Source organism: Microtus pennsylvanicus, chromosome 10 (genome assembly GCF_037038515.1).
Source record: "Microtus pennsylvanicus isolate mMicPen1 chromosome 10, mMicPen1.hap1, whole genome shotgun sequence".
Taxonomy (NCBI): Eukaryota; Metazoa; Chordata; class Mammalia; order Rodentia; family Cricetidae; genus Microtus; species Microtus pennsylvanicus.
Genome location: NC_134588.1, coordinates 49765500 through 49789411, shown reverse-complemented (window position 1 = coordinate 49789411; position 23912 = coordinate 49765500). Strand labels below are relative to the sequence as shown.

General features: G+C 48.4%; 1 pseudogene; it reads left to right on the top strand.

Annotated features, from left to right (window-relative positions):
* Positions 1 to 19232: 19232 nt before the first annotated feature.
* Positions 19233 to 21565, top strand: LOC142858121 (large ribosomal subunit protein P1 pseudogene; annotated as a pseudogene).
* Positions 21566 to 23912: the final 2347 nt, after the last annotated feature.

The window sequence follows — 23912 nt, the reverse complement described above, 5'->3', positions numbered from 1 at the left end:
TCAATTCCTAGTGGATCAGAGCATTGAATATTACACCTAATACTCTGAAACTTCTGGAGGAAAAAGCAGGGAGCACGCTTCTGGGGAGCTCAGATAACAACTTTCTGCATAGATCCAGCAATTCAAATAGAGGCCAAGTGGTGGTGCAAGCTTTAGTCATAGTATTTGGGAGGCAGAGAGAGTTGGGGCTCTGTTAGTTCAAAGCCAGCCTGGTCTATGTAGTGCAGTCCAGGCCAGGAAGAGTTGTACAATGAAACCCTGTCTCAACAAAAGTAGAGGCCGGGCGGTGGTAGTGCACGCCTTTAATCCCAGCACTCGGGAGGCAGAGGCAGGCGGATCTCTGAGTTCGAGGCCAGCCTGGTCTAGAAGAGCTAGTTCCAGAACAGAAACCAAAAGCTAAGGAGAAACCCTGTCTCGAAAATAAAAAAAAGAAAGAAAGAAAGAAAGAAAAGTAGAAATAGGGGCTAGAGAGATGGCTGAGAGGTTAAGAGCATTGCCTGCTCTTCCAAAGGTCCTAAGTTCAATTCCCAGCAACCACATGGTGGCTCACAACCATCTGTAATGGGGTCTGGTGCCCTCTTCTGACCTGCAGGCATACACACAGACAGAATATTGTATGCATAATAAATAAATATTTGAAAAAAAGTAGAAATAGATCTACCAAATGATACATAATATACATCTCCTGTATATATATCAGAAGAACTCTATATCCTGCAGAGATATGAATGCATCCATGTCTATTGCTTCTGTCTTCACAGTAGCTAGGAAATGGAGGCAACCCAGATATCTAGCTACTGATATATAGGTGATGGAAAGGTGCTCCACACGCTGTCAGAGTTAGAGTTTTGTTGCTGTGAAGAGATGCCATGACCTCTGCAACTCTTATAAAGGAAAACGTTTCATTGAAAGGAGGCTTGCAGTTCAGAGATTTAGTTCATTATTGTCATGGCAGAAGCATGGCAGCACGCAGGCAGAGATGGTGCTGGAGGGCAGCTGAGAGTTCTACATCAAGGGCAGCAGGCAGCAGAGAGAGCAAGTGAGCCACTGGGCCTGGTTTGACCCACACCCTGTAACACACTTCCTCCAACAAGGCCACACATCCAGTAATGTCACTCAGTATGGGCCTATGGGGGTCATTTTCATTCAAACCACCATATATACACAGTGGAATTTTATTCATCTATAAAAAAAAGTGCATGCCTTTAATCCCAGCAGTCAGGAAACAGAAGCAGGTGGATCTCTGTGAGTTCCAGGCCAGCCTAGTCTACAGAATGAGTTCCAGGATAGCCAAAGCTACACAAAGAAACTCTGTCTTGAAAAAAAAAAGAGGAAGAGGAAAAAGAAGAAGAAGAAGAAGAAGAAGAAGAGGAAGAGGAAGAGGAAGAGGAAGAGGAAGAGGAGGAGGAGGAGGGGGGAGGAAGAGGAAGAGGAAGAAGAAATCATCATGAACTTTACAGGTAAAGGAAAAAATTTATACTGAGATAATCCAGACCAAGAACACAAATACCACATTTTCTATCTCATATGTGGATCCTAGCTTTGAAGCTTTAGGTTTGTGTGTTTAACTTGGAGTATCTGTATAAGTCAGGAACCTAAAAAGGGGCTACTGAAGTGGGGAATAACTGCAGGGTATTCTACAAAACCCTAAGAGCCCTGTGGCACACAGCATGAAGGGGCTTAAGAGAGGGAGGTTTAAGTGGGGAGAGGGATGTAATGGGGTGGCAGAGGCAGGGAATGGGAGGAGTAACTCTAAGTATGTTTGAGAAAGCCATATGGAAACATAGAAGCTTCCTAAGGCAGCTTAGGAAGGAAACATGTCAAGCATATTTATGTTTAGTTAATACATACATATATATGCATATGTACATATGTATATCATATGTGCCCCCATGCCCTTTAAGTTGCTTTTAGTGGGGGAATTCTCAAAGACACTCAAAACAATACAGGATATTGCCCACCAGAATGTAATGGCAAAGCCCTGTTGCTGAAGGCACCCCACACTTTGACCATGGGACATGGATAAAGCAAACCAGCACTGATCTGGAAATTTCCTTCCCACTTAGATAGCTTTCGTAGTACCAGAATGTGCTACGCTGGCTTCTGGGAGAAAAAGTCGTCAAGGGTCTTACCCACCTACGAACCCTACAAGCTATAATAGTAACCAGCGTGGCAAGATGGATTCAACACTGGCATGAATGTTAAAGGGGTAACCAGTCGCTCTTCTGCGAGATCCACTCCACGAAAGTCATGACTAATACTATAAACCTGGCCAGGGATCTGTGCTCCTACGGGAGGCCCTGATATTGTTACCGTGCTAATGAACATAGTGCCAGACTGCCCTCTAAATCGCTCATTGCCCTGCTCGTGGCTTAGTGCCGCTCTCGGTCCCCGTCAGCAGTCTTTCAGCCACAGATAGCAGTTAACACAGAGACTCACAGCGAGTCAAAGTGCAGAGACTGTCTGTGAAGTGTTCAGCCATAAACAGGACATCTGTATCATACAGGGGGTGGGAGAATTAAGTGGGAGGAGAAGAATTGGAACGTCGATGTGGTGGGGGGTGAGGAGGAGGAGACATTGACATGGGGATTGGGGGAGTCTGAGAGGATTTGGAGGAGAGGTGAATATGATCAAAAGACACTGTATATGAAGGGTTAACCACCTGAGAGCCTCAGCCTGCTCTGCACAGGAACTTCCCATGTGGAGACCCACACACCAAACCTCCTGGGGTCTACCACTTCCAGACTGCGGGGGAACTGCCCTGCAGATGGACTCTTCCATCCCAGAAGTCCCCCTTTCCCATTCTACAAAACCCCAGGAGCCCTGTGGCACATGTGCAGTCTGCACTTTGGAGATGGCCCCTCTGATGTTCTGATGAAAAGAGCATTTCTGCTTGGGCCACGTCTGCCTGCTCTCTTTTTAAGTCGCCTCCATCAGTTCCGATCTAATAGTATACATGTACATAATTCTCAAAGAATAAATGTTTTTAGAGTTCCAATCTAACAGAACTAATCTAATACAGACAGAGAATTTCCACACTTCCACTTGTTAAGATGAGCAGTTTGCCCATTGCTCATGAGGAAGGGCTGCTTATGCCATGGAATGCCACCCCAGACCATCTGAAGCAGGAGCTGGGGCTTCCTGGTGTACACAGAAAGCAGTGTCCCTGGATCTGCCCTCAACTCATGGTGAGTGACCACAATGGCCGAACTTTCTCCATCATAACTGATTGTCAAAGCCAAGCTTGCCAATCCATTTATGCTCCAAAACCAAGATCCGTGTTAAGCTGCTGCCAAAGAAACACAAACAAGTGAGCGGCTCCTTTTGGTGCCGGGAACGACTCTGAGATGCTAATGTGAAAACAGGACCCTTTTCCTTCAGATGGGGAAGGAACAATAACTGTAGGTCCAGTCACTGAACCGCTGCCAGCCGTGGTCCTCCAGGGTCCATGCGTCACGGCTTATGTAACCTGAATCACGTTCAGCCTCGTAAGCATGAGGTTATAATTTCCATTTTAAAAGACACATAACAGCACTTGTGTGATCATGTCTGCCTGGAACTTTGAGTTTAGAAACAGCCCAGCGTATAGCTGCTGTGATTTGAAATGAAGCCTGAATCTAGCCTGACCTTCACTTCCAAACAAGGTAATTGGCTGCATCTGGAGCTCACGCCGTCTACACGACTCCTTACGCTTGCACACACATGCGCCCATCTGAGGGCCGCACATACACAAGTGTCTTTCTTCCTCAATCACTTATGCATCTTGTTTTTATTTTATGGAGGGGTTGCATTGCCATGGTGCATGTGTGGAGGCCGTGTGGGTCCCGGGGAGCAAATTTAAGTAGTCAGTCTTGGAGAGAAATGCCCTTATGTGCTGGGGCAGCTTGCTGACCCTACACCTTATTTTGAAGGCGGGTCTCTCACAGAACCGGAGCTCATTGACTGGCTAGACTGGCTAGCCAGCAAGCACCAGGCATATCCGGCTGTCTTTGCATCAGCTCCCCTGGGATTACATGGGTGTTGGGGATCTGAGCATGGGTCCTCATGCTCGCATGCCAAGCACGTTCCTGACTGAACCGTTTTCCCTGCCCCTCCTTGATTTTCCTTAAATCAAAACAGCTGCCACTCAATGTTTTTCTTCTTAAATAAGGCTTATATTATTTCTATTTTCAATGTTAGCTGAAATGGCCCTTGCATGTCTTTAGTTCTTTTTTTTTTTGGTTGCAGGATTTTAATTTTTTTTTAAATTTTATTGCTTTTTATTGAGCTCTACATTTTTCTCTGCTCCCCTTCCTGTCTCTCCCCTCCCCTTCAACCCTCTCCCAAGGTCCCCATGCTCCCAATTTACTCAGGAAATCTTGTCTTTTTCTACTTCCCATGTAGATTAGATCTACGTATGTCTCTCTTAGGGGCCTCATTGTTGTCTAAGTTCTCTGGGATTGTGGTTTGTATGCTGGTTTTCTTTGCTTTATGTTTAAAAACCACTTATGAGTGAGTACATGTGACAATTGTCTTTCTGGGTCTGGGTTACCTCACTCAAAATGATGTTTTCCAGCTCTATCCATTTGCCTGCCAAAAAAAAAAAAGCCGGACAGAGGTGGCGCACGCCTTTAATCCCAGCGCTCAGGAGGCAGAAGCAGGCAGATGTCAGTGAGTTCGAGGCCAGCTTGTTCTACAAAGCGAGTTCCAAAACAGTCAGGACTATTTCAGAGAAACCCTGTCTCCAAAACAAAACAAAAAGGCCCAGAGGCCTTTAATGGCTCAGCCGTTAAAGGTTAGGCTCACAACAGAAAATGTCTTTAGTTCCTTAAACTCGTAGCAGACAGGAAGGCCTCTGCACTCCAGTAACTTCTGTGGGACACTTTATGTTTTTCCCTCGTGTGATCTGAAGCCCCAAGACAGCCTAAGTGTTGTATCTCCGCCCTGCACCTGAACTCCCAGAAGGGGGAAGACCAGTGAAGGAAACACGCCAATGATGAGGGTGTTACAAAACATTTTAAAGCAGCGGGGAGGGTTTTTTCCAGAGACAACAACCCACAGAAGCTTCGAGGTCTGTTCCCGAAGGCGGTGAAGGGATTTCCAGCTTCCTGTAAGTCGTGGGAGGGAGATATTCCTGTGCGCGCCTAACCCAAATAGACACTCCTATTTCTAGTTTTAGAAATATTAGCATTTTTCTTTTTTCATTCTGTGTTAGTGTGCTTCTACTTGACCTTTGGTGACACAATTCTCTCCCTGAGGATTCATTTGGATCAGTGATTCTCAACTTCGGTCTAGAATCAACTTAGGACCTGTTCAGGCTTTCCAGGTGCACAGAGGACGAGCATCCCAGGTTGGGAGCCAGAGGAGGACCCAGGAATTGCTTAGTTTTGCAAGTTCACAGTGGGACTTGACAGTATATCTGGGAGGAGAATCCTCAGTTGCTGGTTTCTAAATATTTGAGTGTCTCATTTAAGGCAGAGGTTCTCAGACTTTAGAAGGCACCAGAAACCCTGGAGGGTTGCTCAACACTGTTTGGTGGCTCCCACATCTGCTCTGAGTTAGTGGTAGGATTGGGGTAGAGTCTACAGATTAGTGTTCCTAACAAGGCCCCAGATGACGTCACTGAGGAGACCACTTGGAGAACCACTGGACGTCAGAAATGAGTAGACAAGGGGCACATGAGAGCAGTCACTCTACAGTGTGAGTGTTAGCGGACACTGTGGAGAAAGCCATCTTGTGAGCTGGGGACGGGGTTGGGGGAGGATACAAAAGGAGAAGCCCCCATCCCACCCTTTGCTCTACTGGGGACGTGGCTGTGATGGCAGAGCCAAAGACTGGGCAGGGGCAAGTTTCCCCAGTAGCGATGGAGACCCAAGGGGAGATTGGCACCAAGAAGCCCTGTATGCTCTTGAACGAGTGGGTCACCTCACCTCCCTTCTGACTTGTGAAAAACTGGAAAGAGCAAAGCTTCAACTGCTTGCAACACCAGATGAGGAGGAGGCCTCTCAGAACGACCATGACTCCTGCACTTTGTCTCTGACAACTCCTCCATGTACTGAAGCAATGGGGGGAAATGCTGTCTATCCAGCGCCTTAGGCAGGGCCATTCCAAGTCACCACCAGCGTTTCATCACCAAGGTGGGTGCTGTTACGCCATGCTGAGAACCAAGACTCAGTTCCACAGACAAGAAGTGTCGGGGCTGTGGGTCCCCAGACCCTGAATTTCCTAAACAACTTGTTATGCTTGCAGTTGCTCTAAACAAAACTTGTTTTCCTGTGCCTGCAGCTGCTCTGAGCAAAAGATCCTCATTAGTCCCTGATGGCAGGGGCGTGGTTCCTGGTGAGGCTGCAGCTGAAAGATCCCGAGAGCTGGGACATGGCCAGAACCCTATATAAGCTGCCCCTGAGCACAATAAAGTGGGCATTCTTGTTTCAAGAATGACCCGTGTCCGTGTGTTTAAATCTCCAGCCTAGTTCCCTGCTCACATACTGTCCAGTAGTGTAGGTGCTACAAAGAAGGAAGTTGGCCTCTTGCAGAGCTGGGCCTAGGTCCTCCAGGGCTCCCCGTGCTACTAGATGAACCATGTGGGAGGAGTTTCTCCCTGGCCTTTCAGATGTCATAGCATTCTTTTCTAAAGAGGAAGAGGAAAGAAAGGGCAGGGGAATGGGGGAAAGTGGAGGGAAAAAAACAGGAGAGAAAAGGGAACATAGGAAGAAAACAGATAAAAAGGTAGACTGTTTCAAGAAATTTTACAGAAGTTGGGGCTTACAAGATGGCGCAGTGTTAAGAGAGACCGGTCAGGGAGGACCACTAGAGAACAGTATCTTCCAGACACAGCAGGACATTCTTACACATAAGCTCACAGCCCCTGTCACTGTGTGTACAAGACGGGCACAAGATCAAGTCAGTTGAGATTCTAGCATAGAGGCAGAGGAGGTTACAGAGTCCCATCCCTAGCTGAGGACGGGGAGAATCCGTTTTCTTTAGGGGTTCAGTCCTTGAGAAGCGACCCATGCTCCAGTAGATGTTCCTACAGGCATGAACATACAGGCAGCATTAAGTGGACTCGGGAAGGAAGAAGAAAAGAAGGAAGAGAATGGTGTATGAAATTCGGGAGGGAATACTTATGGCGTGGATGGGGCCGCTATTAGAGGAGAAGAGTGGGATTTGAACACGATCAAAACACATTATGTATATATGACATTCTCAATCAATAAAAAAGTCAATAGAAGGAAAAATAGCAGTTTACAAGTGTTGATGCTGGCGAGATGACTCAGTGGGTTTTACACTTGCTATGCAAGCCTGCCTACCTGAGTCTGATTCCTAAAACCCATGCAAAGGTGGCAAGAAAGAACCAACTCCGACAGTGTCCCTCACTGCCACACGCGTGTCACGGCACACATGCCCATACACGGTTTTTAGAAATCCTGGTAAGGAATCATATGATTGCAAAGAATACTTTGGAGCTGGCAAGTGGAGCATACCCACAATCCCAGCATTTGAGAGACTGGCCAGTCTTGGTTATATAGGGAGTTTGTGCCCAGCCAGCCTGGGCTACATAGCTAACCCCTGTTTGTTTGTTTTTGTTTTTTTTTAAGCCTCTCATGTGATTTTTGCCTGTAAACTTAATTTTTGGAAACCATAGCCAAGTAGTATTGATTATTATTAAACACAAAATAATGAAGAGAAATATCTGTTCCTTACGATGTTGTCAATCTTATTGCTCGTTCTCACGCCCATAGACAAGTGTAGCTCTCCTGCTCACCAAAGAGACTCCTTTCTGCAACACAGACTATTACAGAGATCTATAGCTGGCCAAAATGCAATAAGGGGCTGTGGGGTTCCCAGCCTCAACTGACACATCTACAATGCAACTCCCGCACCTAGACTCTTGAAAAATCATAGAAGAGGTGTCAGAAAGACAGTAAGAGCTGGAAGACCAGGATGCAGCTTGATAGTGTGTAATAGGAAGCTGCACCCATGAAATCCCACCAATATGGTGATGCAAACAAGACCTGCATAATGGCAAGACCAGGTGACATGCCAACGTCAGCGGGTGAACTATCACAAGATCTCACCTCTAGATGAAACTACGAGTAACCGATATCTGGTAGAAAGTGGGGATCAGTCTGCTTCAGGAACGAGCCCCTGACAGGTGAGTCTATCCCAAGTGGTCAGCCCTAAACACATGTACACATGAGCAACACTAAGTGGATTATCAGGTTCACACATATATATGTATACATATATGATGTGTATATTTATGTAACAGTAATTTAAAAGGTCATAAATTTGAGAGGAAGTTGGGGAACATGAGGTGAGTTGGAGAGGGGAATATGGTAGAAATCATGTAAATTACTTGTGCATGAGATTCTAAAAGTTTTTTTTAACTAAAAAAATTCTTCAAGCCGGGCGGTGGTGGCGCACGCCTTTAATCCCAGCACTCGGGAGGCAGAGACAGGCGGATCTCTGTGAGTTCGAGGCCAGTCTCCAAGAGCTAGTTCCGGGACAGGCACCAAAGCTACAGAGAAACCCTGTCTCAAAAAACCAAAAAATAAAAAAATAAAAAAAAAATTTAAAAAAATTCTTCAGTGCTGGAGAGGGGGCTCAGGGGCTAAAAGTACTGAGTGCGCTTCCAGAGGACCTTGTTGTGGAATATTTTAACTAGGTAAAGATGTGGTGATTTGTTTCTGCTGTGGAATATTACTTTAATTGTGTAAAGATGTGTTACAATTGTTTCTGCTGTGGAATATTACTTTAACCGTGTAAAGGTATGTTACATTTGTTTATGCTGCAGACTATTTAATTGTGTAAAGATGTGATACATTTGTTTATGCTGTGGAATATTACTTTAACTGTGTGAAGGTGTGTTATATTTCTTTATGCTGCATTTGTTTAATTATGTAAAGATGCGTTGCATTTCTTTTACCTTGTCTGTCTAAAGCACCTGCCTGGGCCAATAAAAAGCTCAACAGTCACTACCTAGGCAGTAGGAGGGTAGGCAGGGCTGGCAGGCAGACAGAATAAGTATAGGGAATCTAGGCTCAAAGTAATGAGGAGAGAGGAAGGGAAAGGAAGAGAGAGACACCTGGGCCAGTCAGCCAACCACCAACCCTCCAGAGACAGAGCAGTGCAGTTAGGACACACAGAACAAAAGAAAGGTAAAGGCCCTGGCGCAAAGCGTAGAGAAAGAGAAACAGGTTAAATTATAAGAGCTGGCGAGAAACGAGCATGAGATAAGGCCAAGCGTTCATAACTAATAACAAGTCTCTGTGTCATAAGTTGAACTGGTTGGTGGCCAAAAAGAAAGCCTGCTACAGGACCTGAGTTCCCAGAACCCACGTGGTGACTCAACCATCTGTAACTCAAATCCCAGGAGATCAATGCCCTCTTCCGGTCTCCCTGGGTAGTATAGGCTTTCCCTTGTGCACAGGCATACAATCAGTAGAAACATTCATACACAATGATTAGATAGATAGATAGATAGATAGATAGATAGATAGATAGATAGATAGATAGATAGATAGATGATGGATAGATAGATACATGCATACATGCATAAACAAATGAGAAGGCTGGCCAAGTGGCTCAGCAGGTAAAGGTGTCCACCGAGCCTGACAACCTGATTTTGATCCCTGGGACCCACATGGTAAAAGGAGACAGACAACTTGCCTTTTGACAACTTTTGCCATGGTGTACCTACAGCACATAAAATAGAAATACTTTTAAAGGGGAAGAAATGGGACCTTCACAGAACACAAGAGTAGAATTTCCCAAAGCAAAGAGATACACTGGAAAAGTAACAGGACCCTGGCCAGGCTGTCTCCTTTGCCACCTGGAAGAGGGCCGGGGATCCCTGATCTTCCTTCTGCCCTGGAGCCTGTCTGTGGCAGCTCAGCTAGAAAAGGAACATTGTGTTTATTTGGTAAGTCAGACAGGGTCAGCTGGTTCCTGAGTCACCTGGGAGATAGGCCTGCTGCCTCTAGAGGTCAGTGGGGAGTCATAGGTGCCCAGGGCAGCAGCCAAGCCCTCTAGGGGTCAGTGGGGAGCCACAGGTGCCCAGGGCAGCAGCCAAGCCCTCTAGGGGTCAGTGGGGAGCCACAGGTGCCCAGGGCAGCAGCCAACCCCTCTAGGGGGTCAGTGGGGAGCCACAGGTGCCCAGGGCAGCAGCCAACCCCTCTAGGGGTCAGTGGGGAGTCATAGGTGCCCAGGGCCAACCTCTCTGCTCTTTACTCCCGTTCATAGTTAACAGCTCAGCTAGTTCAACGATGCTAGATTCTCGCAAATGTTAAAGCCAGATTACTTCCCTCCTCAGCTTTGTTTTGATGTGTCTTAAAATAATTATGCTTTTACCCTCAAGTGTTTCCATTCTGTTATAGGCTGAGTGGCGCCTCTCCCACAACACACCAGGGCAAGACGCTATGGGCGGTCAGTAAACAGTTACCAAACAAGGCCTGTCCCGCTCAAGTGGTCAAGCGTCCTCCCATCTATGCTGAGCTATGTAACTGCTGTTAAAAACTGTGACCCCTGAGCCTCCCTGCAGGATTTAAGAAAAGCAGCCCCTCACCCGTTGCCAAGGACTTCTTTGCAAGATCTTATCCATTTGCTGGTTAGAACATTCATCTAGAAAGAAGCCCTGCATCTTTTATTCTTAGAGAGTATGCACTTAGGGATGTCGAATAAGAGCAAGATGTGGGGCTGGGTTGATGGCTCAGTGGGTAAAGTGCTTGCTGCATACGCATGAGGACCCAAGTTCAAATCCCCAGCACCCACCCACTCCCAAAAAAGGAGCTGAAAATGATAGTGTGTTTCTATAACTCCAGTGTGGGAGGAGACAAACAGGAGTATGAAGTCACATGACCCTGACTTCTGGCCTCTAAACTCACACATGGGCATACACACCCATGAAAACCTGTGGTGCATGAGTGAACACACACACACACACACACACACACACACACACACACACACAATGTGCTGAATTCTGGTCCTATGGCAGATTCTGGGAAATTTGAAGTCAGGCTCTCACAGTTGCCAGGACCAGGAAACACAGCAAAGAAGCAGCAACCAGGGAGTGGGAGTGCCCACCTGCGTGACTTAGAGTGTGTTACCCAGCAGTTCAGTTAGACCAAGGAGGGAAAACTTAGCAACCTTCCCCATCTGGCAGCTACCAGCCATCATCCCATTTTGTGACCAGGGTGACCCAGTTCTTGTCTTTGAAAAGGACAGAATTCCATTGAGAGGTGCAGACAGTGTAAGTACACGTTTATCTAGCAGAACAAAGCCAGCTCTCTGGAGGGAAGTCAGAGTGCGCTGCCCCCCCCCGGGGGGGGGTGTTTCTTTGTGGCAGGTTTTAAGGACATTTATGAATTTTAGCGAGGTGGATAGCATGTTCATGGGGTAACTCCTTATCCCTCCCAAGCCATGGAGGACTGGATTCACCTGTAGAATCTCCTCCCATGATCCTCCAGGAAAAGGCCACCTTTCATCAGTGTACGTGTGTGGCAAAATGCCCAGCTACTTTAGGTTTTGACAGAATGGGAACAGCTGATCAACAGCTTCAAGGGTGTTTAACAACAAAGGGGGTTTCCTGGCTGTCAGGAGATACCAAGACAAGGACACAGCCAGGATTTTCTTGGTTGTCTCATAGCTAATTCCTTTTCGAGACTGCTCAAGAGCCCATACTGATTCCACGGTTATCAGTTGAGAAATCTGAGACTTTAATCACGAAAGCTGGGCCCGGCTTTTACAACAGACTGGTGGGCTGCAAAAATGGGAATAGAACTGGGGCTGTCAGTGGGACTCCCTTCTCATGCTCCACTGCCCAGATCCCTCTTCTGCCTGGCACCCCCATGGAGAGCTTACCCCGCCACCACAGAAAAGGTGACTAAGCAGCTGCTCTCCTGCCTACCTGACCTCTCGTTCTTCCTGTGTCTACCCATAGGTTCCTCCAGACGCCATCAATGTTCCTGGTGCATTTTCTAAAACGTAACCAGTTTAACTCAGGACAGTCAATGAGGCCATGGATTGAGTCTTACTCATCTTGCGTCCCCTCTATCCCTTCTTCCTTTCAACAATCCTCTGAAGGTTGTTTTGTCTCGTGATTCAGGAATAGTTCCTCTAAAACTCAGCGAGGTTAAGGAATTCAGCTCTAGCCACCCAGCAAGCAGGTAGGGCCAGGATTCTAGCATCTGTCTCTTCAATGCTTCCAGAACAGTCTGGTTCAGAGTCATCACTTGCAGCTTCAGTGCCCAGAGCTGGTAGCTCAAAAATCCTTGTGATGAATTACATAACAGAAGACACAGCCCAGATGTTGCTAAGGATGCTTTCTCACTGGAAGACAATGTGTGTGCTGTCAACATGTCTAAGTAACTGTTTTTTCTGTCTCTGCGGGGGCACTGCCTCCCCTGTGGGCCTCAAACCATGCTGCATCTGGTCTCCAGCATATGACAACTTCACCAGCAGCACAAAGTCCAGAGTGTGCGGCACACACAGCCCCAAATGCCTGGATGTGCTGCTGCCCACTTTGGACAAGGACAGTCCAGGCATTCTTGCTCAGGCAGCATGCTGTGACCTAAAGAGGCAGGAAGGCTGGAAGGAAGAGGGGGCATTTGAAGCCGGTGGACAGGGTTAAGGACCGCAGGAGAACGACTGTGGGAGTAGAAGGGTACGTTGAGGCTGGGAAGAGTTGACGCTGGTTGGGGAGGGTGAAGTTGGGAAAGGGATCAGAGCCAAATTGCTTAGGACTTCAGCTGCCAGGATGGGGACTTGGAGAGAGGACTCTGGAGACTAGGCTGAAAGCGGCTGTGGTCTAAGGGAGAGAGAACTGGCCTGTCCCCGCGTGAGATAAGTAAAGGAAAAGATGTTAGGACTGGGGCTAGAAGCTTCTCAGAGAGGTCCCTCTTCTATGAGGTCTGTGGCCCTCCTTTTCACAAAGGACACTTCCTCAGGGCCTGGTGCTGCAGATGGCAGCCACCAGCCTGAGGCGTCAGCAGGAAGGGTCACCTGCAGAGCCAGCAGCACAATTCTGAGGACCTGGTCATGATTAAGTGTGACTACTGTGCCCTGGCCAGCAGCTGAAGGAGAAACCCCACAAGTCTGAAGCGGGGTCCTTTTGGGGGGAGATAAGCCAGAAGCTGCTCCATTCTGACAGCCACTGTGACTCATAGTTCCTTAATGTTGTGACCCTGCCGTCACAGACTCCTCTCCCGCTGTGTTCACACGGGTGTCCTTCATCCATGTTATAAAGGAGGCCCAGATGAGAATGCCAGGTACCGCTGGATCCCTCCAGGAAGAACTGAGAGCCCTAGACGAGCCCTTCCCCCGCGCACTCCATCATTCCATCCCTCTGGGCGCTGGGCACAGAGAGCAGACGCTTTATCATTTCCACGTGTACCAGACAGCTGTGTGTCTTGACAGATGCTGCGTGATGTTCAGCCCTCACGCCCATCCCGTAAAAGAGGAACGGCTATCCACAAACTTATGATGAGAAAATAGAGTCTTGGTCAAAGAACCTGGCCCAAACTCATGCATTCAGCCAGCACTTCAGTGGAAAGCGGCGCTTGGCTGAAGGCTGTGTTTGCAGCACACACCCGTCTTGTGCTAAGCCCGTTGCTGCTCCTACACGGACTCCCAAGATCAGCATCTTTCCCGCAGGATATGATTAAAGGTGTGTAGTCACCGCATGGTGACTGGCTAGAACACTTGCCTTTACCTGCGGAACTGGAAATAAATGTAAGCACTGCAGCACTCCACTCAGCCTGGAACAGCACCCTACTTATTGGCACGCAGAGGACAAGCTAAATAAAAACAAAAGCTGTGGTCAGAGCAGAGAAAGTATGGAAGGGGTGTTTGTGTTTGCTGCTAAAGAAAGAATTATGGGGTGGAGAGCCCAAAGTTCATACAACATGACACAACAGTTTGTTTTATATTTTTTTTTTGTCTTATTTTATGTATATTGGTGTTTTGCTATGGGTGTCAGGTCCTCTGGGACTGAAACTATAGCCAGTGTGAGCTGCCATGTGGTCGCTGGGAATTGAACCCAGGTCCTCTGGAAGAACAGTCAGTGCTCTTAACCACTGAGCCATCTCTGCAGCCCCGTGTTTTAACTTTTTAAAGTTAGGAAGGTAAATCAGTAGTCTTGTTGGCACATCACACCACCGCAGCTACAGTTGCCTACAATGCTGCTCCGTTCACTGAGTGCCCCATAGCCAATACGTTGCTCAGTTGATATACAGAGGGGAGAGAGAGTGCCTTGCAGCAAACCTCGCCTTCAGAGGGAAGAGAAAGCAATGTATGGGAAAGACTGAACACATGCAAAGTCATGTCTCCACAGTGAGAACCGTGGTGACTGAAGGTGGGGTTTGCAGAAGGGATGCCCACTGGCTAGTGCTGCCAGACCAACCGAGTCCCAAAGGGCAGGGACGTTGGTGCGTGCCTGGAGTTTTAAACGGTCAAGTTGCAGAAGCCCCATGCAGTCAGTCCTTCCGAGGCTGACAGGGACAGAGAGTTCTAGACACTTCTCTTTCTGACAAGGAAAAGGAAGTGGAGAGGCCCCATCTTCGTGACTTTATCCAAACCAGAGGTCCCACTTCCAAGACCATCCGGGCTTCAGCACTTGAACTTGATGGGTCACACGCACTCCAACAACCTCTGACTTCTTCAGACTTAAGACTCTGCTCAAGGGGGGAAGGTGAGCAGTTTCCAGGATTTGGAGATAGAGTCCAAATGGCAGGATGAGGAACTCTTAAGCAGGAAAGGGGGCCTGGCATCCTCCATGCGGAAACACAGTTTGAGTGACAACTGGACAGGGTCTTTTCAGGCCACAATTAGACACAAGACCAGACCTTTCCATTCCTCATCTGCTCAGCTGGACTCCGGAGCATGACCCTCCTCCAAAAAAAGGAAAATTAAAAACAAATTCTCAAGTGGGTTGCTAGGATTTCAGCCCAGCAAATTCTACTTTCCATTAAAAAGCCACCAGCTGTCATGCGCTCAGCTTCAAATGGAAAGTACTTGCTCTCAAAGAACCTTTTTTCAGTTGATGTCACTCCTGAGTTTTATTTTCTTCTAATGAAAAATGGATTTGTGTTAGTGTATCTGTAGTGACAGGAAGCCCCTGGACACAGGCCTGCCTGCCTGCATTGGGGTCTGCCCTGCCCTGAGGAAAACTAATTGCTTTGGCAGCCAGCTTGGAAGATTGACACTGTGGTCAAGGCAGGGCATGAGGTGTCCTGGGGTGGGGGGACAGGGAGCAGGAGGATAGTGGCCCATCTTCTTTCAGTCCTCATCAAGAAAAAAAGAAAAGTTTCTTCCAGCAAACAGTGCTTGCAAGTGTTGAGGAGGAGGTCTTGGAAAGGGGAGTGAATAGTTTAGCGTGATTAACGATTTTCAAGGAGGCAGTTCCTCAGAGTTTCAGACACATGTGTCCATAGAGCCTACTGGTGAAGAGGCTCAATCCTCACCAGAACTCTGCTCAAAACAGGCCCTACCGTGGCCCCACAGTGTGCAGAGTCTCCTAGGGCCTTGGGTCTGTGTAATTATGATGCTTGCTTCATGACTCTCGAAAACAAAGCAAGCCATGAGGTGGTGGCGCAGGCCTTTAATCCAGCACTTGGGAGGCAGAGGCAGGCAGATCTCTGTGAGTTCAAGGCTAGACTGATTGCTGACTGGTCTACAAGAGCTAGTTCCAGGACAGGCTCCAAAGCTACAGAGAATTAAAAAAAAAAAAAAAAACAAGCCCAAAGGTAACTGTCATTCCTCCACTCAACAGCTTTAAACAGAGGAGTAAGAGATCAAGGCCAGCTCGAACTAGACAGAAACACTTCTCCAAAATAATAATAATAAAATAATCAAAGCAAGAGCAATAAGACAAAATAAATAGCATTAAGTCAACAGCAGAAAGACCAAGACAAAATAAACCCCTGCTGAACTATGCTTGCATCTTTGGCAGGGAGGAACCTGGTGCTGCAGAAGAAACCAACCAAGCTCCAGTCTTGACAACACATGCTGACTCCAGCACTGAGCCCCCAAGCCTGGAGCCTACAGGTCAACTTGAACAGCATTCAGAATAGCTCTCACCCCACTGGCCTCTCCATGTAGAGATCCTCTACACACAACCATTTCACACCCATCTCTTAGAGATCGCCATGAAAAAACGGTACCTGAGCTCCTGTCGGGCCCAGGCAAAAGTCCCCTCCTCCACCCCCATTCCTCTCTCCAGCTCCCTGCAAGGGCTTAGAGGCATCCAAGATTTTCTGAATAATGTTTCTGACAGACACTGCAGCCTTTTCCTCCCCCTGCCTGTGGAGAGCTCAGGCTGCCCCCAGGGAAGACTCCCCTGGCAGCTCCCAGCCAAGCAGCTGGCTTCAGCTCCGGGAACACTAAATTCTGGCTGCCTTTCGAGCCAGGCCTGGTTACTTTAGATTCCCTGTCCTCCAGTCTTTTCGAGCTGGAGCCAGCCAAGGTATTCGTCATATTTCTGAGCTACCCTGCTGGTTGATTTATGGACAAGCAGGGTAAAGGCCAGGAGTCGAGGAGCTGGGGTGCTGGATTCTTCCATCACCCAGGGGTCACCAGAAGGATGACCCTTAGGATCAAGTCTTCACTCAGCTCAGGGCGGAGGATGGCACAGCCTCCACCACCCAGGGAGCAGAGACGAGTTTGTTCTACGTGAGAGATGCCCATTAAAGGAGAGTAGCTGCATGTGCCTTCCACTGGGCTCCACCTAAAAAAGCCTTCCTGAAAAAATTCCAGCCTTCTCCTTCAAGACGCTGGATGCCGGCTCTTTGGCCAAAGAGAAAACGAATAACAGATGAAGCTCTCGTGGACACACAAGGAGGCCAAACCCGAAATGTTAATCACCTCCAAATATGTGTGGTTGCCTTCAGCCTCCCTGGCTCTCCACGGAAGATCCATGATTGGAGACTTTTCCCAGGGGCTGGGAACTGGCTGCAGACATTCGGGAACTCATCAGAAGGTCCAATTGCGCACGGACAGAGTAATTGCTGGGCGGCGTGTTTAATGTGCCTGTGGGCGATTTTGACTGCCTCAAACAACTGTTGCTCCAAGTTCGACTTCAGTACTCTGCAAGATTGACTGATGCTGTCATCCAAAAAGAAAAAAGAAAAAAGACTTTTTATTCCACTGCATATGAAACCATGAGCTCATTGGAATATTTTTGGAGCGAGACTTGGCAACCTGTGTGTGTTTACAATTCCTGGACTCATGGCTCTGGTGTGTATCAGAAACACTCTTACCTCTTCACCTTCCCTGCGGAGGTGAACACCAGTTCCAAGAGTCTAAAATCCCTTCCTTGGTAGTACCTAACATAGACTTTGCTAAGGGACCGGCTATATCTCAAAACCAATGGTCAGTAAGAAAGTCAGAGTAGCTGGGTGTTGTGGTAACCGTGTGAACCCTGAGGAGTGAGGGGTGGGCGCAGGTAGGGGAGGGGGCGCTTCCTGCCACGAGTCACCAAAGCTGACTGAGTGAACCTGCAGAAGCTCTGAATTCCCACTGTCCTGTCCTTAGTCCCTCCATCACAACTCAGTCCAACCTCTTGGGTACAAGACTAAAATGCCTGTGCTCCTTGCCCCGTTACTACTAATCTGGGTTCCTTCTGAAGCCTTCCAAGACAGTATGGAACCCATGTATGCTGCTTGAGCTCCCTTCCACGCCCTGTCCTTTTTCTATGGCACGAGTTCTCAGAACCACAAGGAAGCTTTAAAAACACACTGATGCCTGGTCCCTGGCCCCAGGGATTCTGTCTGTTCTGAGCTGGGGTCCAGCCAAGCAATCTCAGCTTTCCAAAGAATTAGACTTTATTCCTATTGTTTTAAAATTTACATTTGCATTTTTAAAATGGGGAAAACACAAATGCATTCATGGACTATCTCTAAGGAACAGAATTAGGAGGGATTTTAATTCACTTGCAGGTTTCCCGTTGTGTCCCCAATCTTCTCCAACAAAGCAAATTGCAATGAAGTAAGTTATTTTTTTAAATATTTATTTATTATGTATACAATATTCTGTCTGTGTGTATATCTGTAGGTCAGAAGAGGGCACCAGACCTCATTACAGATGGTTGTGAGCCACCATGTGGTTGCCGGGAATTGAACTCAGGACCCTTGGAAGAGCAGGTAATGCTCTTAACCACTGAGCCATCTCTCCAGCCCATGAAGTAAGTTATTAATGAGGATGTGCGTGTTGGGGGTGGGAGCAGTGCTAAAGTTACTTCCCACGGGAAAGACATTCTCCAATCGCCCATCTCCAGCCTAACCTTTGCCCTGCATCCTCAGTTCTGAAGATGACAACCAATCCACGCTCCTGTCCAGGCGCAGTAGCCACCTGGCCTTCTCCTGCCTCCCTATGTCCATTTCTCTCTTTGCTCAATTGCAGCATTCGGCTTCCTAGTACTTCTCCGGTCTCTCTCCTCCTGCCACCCTCGTGCTGCTCCCTCAGTTTGGGCCCCGTATTTGCCTGCTCTCTTTCATGCTGATGAAGGGGCTCCTCCTCATCTCTGGCTTGGAGGCTAAGGAATGAACATGGTCCTCACATTAGGCATTGTAGTCACGGTGTTCATCTCTGCACCCCAAACCCGTTCCTGCCTATCTTAAATCCTGTCAATGCTTAAAAACATTCCCTTCTCATCCCCAGAGCACACTGGCGTGATTTAAGAAGCCTCCATGCTCTGACTCTATCCCATTCTGAGTCTCTGGTCCCACAACCTCTCAACCTGAACTTCCTGTTCACCGTGTACCACAGACGGAGATCTTCAAATGCGCCCCAGTCTCGCTGAGCCTCAGCCTGGGGTGCCCCTACTGTGGAATGCCATCATCCTACCTATTTTCCCCAGAATGGAGCCTCCTCCTCCTCCAGCATCTTCAACACCTGGCCCTCAGCATCTAGCCTCCCCTGTGTTCCCACATGCTTTTATGCTTCTGTTGGTTCACACAGCTTATTCTGGTCTGTCTGTCTGTCTGACCGCTGTTGTTTTACTTGTCAGTTAGGAACTTAAATTTCTGTACATGGCACCGTCCAAATGGCCTACCATTTCCCAAGCATTCAATCATTGAGTTAAACAGTGAATCGATAATATTAATTCTTTATGTGTATGCAGCTCTGTATAATTCTCCAAAGTATTTTGTGTGTGTGTTTGGGGTTGTAGTTTGTATACACACACACACACACACACACACACACACATACACACACACACACCGTGCGCACGCCCAATCACTGCTTTCGGAAGCATGCCCGCACCACCTGCCTTCTCACTTTGGCCCCAGCCTGAGCTGGAGTCAGCAGGGATGGTGAAGATACCAGACAATGTGATCAGGGACCCTGCGCCCTGTCTCACAGGTGTGCGGGAAATCACAGTAGGCCTGAGTCCTGAGCTTTCTCGCCACTTTTCTCCAGCATGCTAATTCTCTTAGGCTCGACCTAGAGTATGAATCCCCATGAAGAAATGGGGATTGTCAACCCCTTAAAACCCTGCCTTCCTCCATTTTCTGGACACGTTTTCAACAGGAGATCTGAAGCAGAAGCCATGGCTGTGCTTGAGTTCAGATCAGCTGCTCCAGCCATACGGTCTTCTAAATTAACATTTTCTGGAGAGGAAGCGGACTCAGCACATGGAGTTTTCAGCATCTGGAAAGAGCAGAAATCCATTAATCCTTTCCACTTTAATCAAGCCTTGGAGGAGAGGGCTGCCAAGGGACCCTTTCCAGAATGAAATCAGCTGAAACGCAAAACCGCCTGCCTTATCCCCAGACCTTTCACAAGGCAATGACCAAACTTGTGGCTCTTGTGTCTGCTGATCGAGCCATATTAAAGGTCAGTGACATGAAGAGGACCCAGTCCATGGTTCATCTGTTGGCCATCCTCATTTTATCCTTCCATTTGGTCTGACTCAGAGGACTCCTGCCCCCTCCCCTCTCAAGCAGGAGAGAAGTATCCTTATCATCCCTTTCCAGGACCATGCAGGGGTGGGGCTGTGAGGGTTTGAGAATTCCCTGCCCACCCCACTCAGATTATTCTACAAGCTAGACTGTCAACTACTGCCCTCCAAGAAGCAGGAAGTCACAGCAGAGCTCAATGGGTCTTAACTAGTGCCTATGACATCACCAGCTGCTGGGGTAAACGCTGGTCAGGAAAAGAAACAGACCAGGCTCCCTGATCCGGCAGAAGCCGAGGGTGCATATACACATAGCCAAGATGGCTGGTAGAGGGTGCCGGGAAATACAGATGAAGTACTATGGCGTGAGGAGAAATGTAACCCAGGCAGGAAACGCATTCTAGGTAGCAATGACTATTATCAGGTTGAGCTGCATGAAACGGCCAGCAGATTACTGGTTTGGGTCCTGTGCTGGCTAGTTTTATATCAACTCGACACAAACTAGAGTCATCTGAGAGGAGGGAACCTCAATTAAGAAAATGCCCCCATAAGGTCCAGCTGTAGACAAGCCAGTAGGGCATTTTCTCAATTAGTGATGGATGAGCGGAAGCCAGCCCATTGTGGGTGGTGTCATCCCTGGGCTGGTGGTGCTGGGTTCTGTAAAAGAGGAGGCTGAGCAAACCATGAGGAGCAAGCCAGGAAGCAGCACTCCTCCATGGCCTCTGCGTCAGCTCCTGCCTCCAGGTTCCTGCCCTGCGTGAGTTCCTGCCTTCACTGCTTTTGACCATGAACCGATACGTGGAATTGAGTGAAATACACCCTTTCCTCTCCAAGCTGCCTTTGGTCGCAGTGTTTCATCATGCCATAGTAACCCTAAGTAATACCGACCCATGACAAGGACTTGAGAAGAGCCAATAGAGTAGGTTAGCAGCCGCAGTCGGGTTGGAGAAACACAGATTGCTGAGAGAAAGCCAGGTAAAGGTAAGCCAGCCTCTCAGCAGCTGGTATATGTTACTCTGGGTTTATCCTTTGGATGACAGCAATGGAAACTTCCCGGGGATGGTATTTCCTACTTTTAGTAAATAACGATTCTATAGTATCTGTCTCTTGTCCATAGACAGTCAAGTTTGACTTTAGGTTTTACTGTCAGACTGAAAAATTGGTCTTTATAATCCCAGGAAGACAGGCTCACACTTGGACTTTGAGAGATGTGTGTTTAAAATTCAACTCTACTGTTTTTCCTCTGCTGCTGCCAAGGTGTGCGGTTCTTCCGAGGAAGCTAAGGCTGCGGCGTTGGGGTGAAGCCCTCACTTCATCCGGTGACTAATACTGTGCCAGCCATCCCCAACATGGCCTCCATGGAAGCTCACTTGAATCTACTCAGCTCTCATCCTCCAGGACGACGAGGTGATGGTCAGGGAGGATAAGATCAATGCCCTCATTATAGCAGCTGGTGTCAATGTTGAACCTTTCTGGCCTGGCTTGTTTGCAAAGGCCCTGGCCAATGTCAACATTGGGAGCCTTATCTGCAACGTAGGGGCTGGTGGGCCTGCTCCAGTAGCTGGAGTCACACCCACAGGTCCTGCCCCCTCCACCGCTACTGCCCCAGCTGAGGAGAAGAAAGCAGAAGCAAAGAAGGAAGAATCCGAGGAGTCTGAGGATGACATAAGCTTTGGTCTTTTTGACTAAAAGTTTTGTCAACATGTCAAATAAAAAGATGAACCTATAAAAAAAGAATCCGCTCCATAAATCGGAATCTGATATGGAAGATGATCTTAAAGACGGTGGAGCATGCCTGTAATCGCCAGCCTTTGGAAGGCAGAGGCAGGAGGATCACCACGCTGTTTGACGTCACACTGGTGGTCTGCATGGCTTGGAGACTGTGGCCTGTTTCCAGCACCTCCTCCATTCTCCAGCAGAAGTGGGAAGAAGCCAGGAGAAACTGTGTGGTGTGTGGGTTTCTCCAGCCAGAACAAGGGTAATAGGAAGCTCAGCGCGATCCTCGTAAACCACGGGTTGCTCGCAGTCCTGGCTTGGACCGCTAAGGAGTTCCACATGGTCAGGTCTGTCCTGGCAACCGCGCCTGGCTGCGAGCGAGGTGGATTCTTTCTGCTACCTAGTCAGCCACAGCCAAGTGGTTCCCAGGAAAGCCTTGGTCAATTGACAGTGGGTACCGGAACTCAGGAAACCAGGCTGTGGGCTTTCTAGGAACCGAAATCTTGGCCAAACCCAGAAAGTCCAAAACCTGAGAGGTGAGCTAAGTCTTCTGATAAAGCCAGTCCTGACCCAGAAGGCGAGGCTGCTGTAGAAGCTAGAGTCTAGATCATTGGTTCTCAACCTGTGGGTTGCGGCCCCTTTAGGAGTCTGAATGACCTTTTCACAGGGGTTGCCTAAGACCATCGGGAAACATGGATATTTACATTAGATTTCTAGAAGTAGCAAAATTACAGTTATGAAGTAGCAACAAAAACAGTTTTATGGTTGGCGGTGAACACAGCATGAGGAACTGTTAAAGGGTCGCAGCACCAGGGAGCTTGAGAACCGCTGATCTAGATGAACAAGGCAGCTGAGTTTACTCCCCACAAAGCACTTTCCTGCTGGAGTTGGGGACAATGTCCTACACCACTGTTACCAAGACCGGTTTGAGTGTTTTCAAGTCATTGTCAATAAGAAAGTTTGACTGGTACTAAGTTCCAAGGAAACAGGATTTAAGATGGACACTGAGTAAGAACCATCAGCTCCACCTCACGCCCTAGCTCCTGCAGAACCCCCAACTCCTGCTGCTGTCTCAGGACAATCCTGGGGGCCTACTCGACTTAATAAAACCACTTTTCTCTTATGTGCCTTCATCCAAGGAATGGAGGGGGTGGGCAGGCCTAGCCGTCCTGGGCCAGCATCAGTTTGAGGAAGGAGAGAGCGAGTCTGGTAAAGTCTCCATGAGCAGCTGTCCTTACTGTTGCCCTAAAAATGATCCCTCAAGTTTCAGCTTTTCTCTCAAGTCACCCTTTCTAGTCCCCCTGACAAGGTGGAAAGTGCTCCAGCTGGAGACAACAGCTGGCACAGCTGGTGGCTGAGGCTTCAGGCTGGTGTGTTGACACCTGGGGACCGACCAGTGCACACTAGGGTCGGTGCCTCCCTCCCCAACAGAAGAGACTGCTGGTCAGAGCTCCTGCCGCAGGGAGGTCTCAGAACACACTGGGGAGCTGTAGGGAGCTCTCCAGTGCCTGTCTTGTCAGCAGGCCCCTCCCTTGAGGGCCAGTCACCTAGGCTCTCCACAGAAGCTCTGCAGCTTCTGACCTCTGATCTGTGATGTCACCACCACTGACCTCGCAGCACTAAACCCACTTCTCTCTTCCCCGAGCCGTTTCCACCACCTCGGCTTTGGGATCCCGCTTTGACCCCACTCTCTCCTACCTTAATTGACCTCTTCCCTTGACACACCCCTCTAAATCTTTTATTTCTAGGGGCCGGGAAGATAGCTGCACTGGTAACGTGCTTGCTGGGCAAGCACAGAGTTCAATTCCCGGCACCCACATAAAACACTGAGTGGGGCAGCACAAGCTCTTAATTCCAATACCAGGGAGGCTGGTGATGGCTGCGGTTGACTGGTCAGCCAGCTTAGCCTGGTGAGTGAGCCCCAGAGGAAAGGACCTCCTCAAAATCCAAGGGGGACAGCTCCTGAGAAATGACCCTTGAGATTGATCGCAGGCTTCTACATACGTACATAAAACCCACTCCCGTGAACGTGTGTGTGTGTGTGTGCGTGCGTGCGTGCGTGTGTGTGTGTGTGTGTGTGTGTATGTGTGCGTGTGTGTGTGTGTGTGTGTTAGGAGTTTGGTAGGGAGGGGTTGTTGTTTTGTGCTTTGTTTTTGAGGAAGTCTCACAGCACAGCCCTGACTAGCCTGGAGCTTGCTATGTAGACCAGACTGGCCTCAAACTTTTAGCAGTTCCTCTGCCTTGAGCATGCTAGGATTGCAGGTGTACACAACCACACCTAACTCCTGACTACTATTTATGTTTGGCTTAATCCTGTGGC